This window comes from Otolemur garnettii, unplaced genomic scaffold (assembly GCF_000181295.1).
Source record: "Otolemur garnettii isolate 467f Iridium unplaced genomic scaffold, OtoGar3 scaffold00029, whole genome shotgun sequence".
NCBI lineage: Eukaryota > Metazoa > Chordata > Mammalia > Primates > Galagidae > Otolemur > Otolemur garnettii.
The window spans coordinates 6,445,581-6,447,360 of record NW_003852424.1 but is presented as its reverse complement, the minus strand read 5'-3'; the positions used below and the strand labels follow the sequence as shown (position 1 = coordinate 6,447,360).

The 1,780-nt window shown below is 30.7% G+C and overlaps 1 non-coding gene across 1 annotated transcript; it reads left to right on the top strand.

Annotated features, from left to right (window-relative positions):
- Window positions 1-246: 246 nt before the first annotated feature.
- On the top strand, window positions 247-353 carry LOC111724961. The gene has a single exon (XR_002773160.1). It is a non-coding gene; the product is annotated as a U6 spliceosomal RNA (small nuclear RNA).
- Window positions 354-1,780: the final 1,427 nt, after the last annotated feature.

Sequence of the window (1,780 nt, the reverse complement as noted above, 5' to 3'; positions counted from 1 at the left end):
TAGTCAAGAAAAAAGAAGAAAGTTTTATAACAAAGACTATAATAATGCTCCTTAAAGAATTAGACAAACAAGAACAAACTAAACCCAAAATTGGTAGAAGGAAGAAAGAAATAAAGGTCAGAGCACAATAAACAAAATAGAAACTAAAAACTAAAAAACAGTTCAAAAAAGATTAATGAAATATTGTATTTTTTTTAAAGATAAACAAAATCTAGAAGCCTTTATCTAAACAAAGAAAAAAGGGAGGTGCTTGCTTTGGCAGCACATATACTAAAATTATAATGATACAGAGAAGATTAGCATGGCCCCTGTGCAAGGATGACACACAAATTCATGAAGTGTTCCATATTTAAAAAAAAAAAAAAGAAAAAAGGGAGAAGATTCAAATAAATAAAATCTGAAATCACAAAGATGACATTACAACTATAGAACTACAAATGATCAGATGAGACTATTTTGAACATTTTGAACATTTTGGTCAACAAATAGAATATGTGGATAAATTCATGGACACATACAAACCACCATGGTTAAATGAAATTTATAAAGACATAAGAAGGAATAAAAAATATGAACAGAACAAGAGGTGAGAAAATGGAGTCAATAACAAAAAGTATTCCATCAAAGGAAAGCCCAGGATCTGATCAGTTCATTGTTGAATTCTACTAAAAATTTAAGAAGGAACTAATTAATGTCAATTTTCTTCTAACAATTCCAGGAGGTTGAAGAAAAGGGAATACTTCCAAACTCCTTTTAAGAGACCAGCACCATCCTGATCACAAAACCGGACAAGGGCACAACAACAACAACAACAAAATTTAGGCCAATATTTCTAATAAACACAGGATGCTAAAAGTTCTCAGCAGGATACTAGTAAATTCAATCCAAAAACACTTGAAAAAGATCATTCACTGTGATCAAGTGGGATTCTTCCCAGAGATGTAAGAATAGTTTAACATACACTAATCAATCAGTATGGTACACCACATTAACAGACCGAAAAATTATGACCATTTCAATAGATACAGAAAAAACATTTCACAAAATTCAACATTCCTGCATAAAAAAAAACCTCAGCAAATTTACCTCAACACAATGGAGGCCATATATGACAATCTCACTGCTAGCATCCTACTGAACAGGGAAAAGCTGAAGGCTTTTCTCTAAGGTGAGAAGCCAGACAAGGATGTCTCCTTTACCATTTCCATTCTACATAATCCTGGAAGTCCAATCAGAGCAATTAGGAAAGACAAAGAAGGAAATAGCAACCAAATTGGAAAGAAGGAAGACAAATTGTTCCTCTTTAGAGATGATATGATCTTCTCTGTAGAAAAAAGGACTCCACTAAAAATCCTCTAGAATTAAGAAAAAAAAAAGTATAGTAAAACTACAGGATACAAAATCAACAAATAAAAATCAATACTGTTTCTGTACACCAATTACAATTACCTGTAAAAGAAATCAAGAATATAAATCCTTTTAAAATAGCCACAAAAAGATACTGAATAATGTCCTGCACAAATGAAATGAAACATTTCTCTGCTGAAAACTATAAAACTTTGATGAAATATTAAAAAAAATTAAAGAGGACACAAATGGAAATCTATCCTATGTTAGTGAATTGGAAGAATTAATTTTGTTAAAATGACAATACAACCCAAAGTGATATGCAGATTTAGTGCAATTCCTCTCAATATACCAATGGCATTCTTCACAGAAAAAAAAAAAACAAAACTAAAATACGTATAGAAACACAAAAGATACTAAGTATTTAAAGCAA